The following is a 239-nucleotide window of genomic DNA, read 5'->3' as shown; positions in this document are numbered from 1 at the left end:
TGGCAAAAAATTCAGGAATACAACATATAAGGGAGAAGTTAATTTTTTTTAAATATCCACTAAATTTACAATCTACTAACCAAAGCCTAAAATTTTATATTCGTCAGGTGGATGAGAACTTTTACCTAAGCTTAATTTGTCTTTAAGGACAGTCATTTGGCTTCTGAATGTTTGAAAAACTTTTTAAAAATAAACAGCGCTGTGGTCCTTCTTTCAATAATTCTAAACGCTGATAGTAA

The sequence above is a fragment of the Crocuta crocuta genome, unplaced genomic scaffold, assembly GCF_008692635.1.
Source record: "Crocuta crocuta isolate KB4526 unplaced genomic scaffold, BGI_CrCroc_1.0 scaffold610, whole genome shotgun sequence".
NCBI classification, from domain to species: Eukaryota; Metazoa; Chordata; class Mammalia; order Carnivora; family Hyaenidae; genus Crocuta; species Crocuta crocuta.
Note: the sequence above shows the minus strand (reverse complement) of the source record.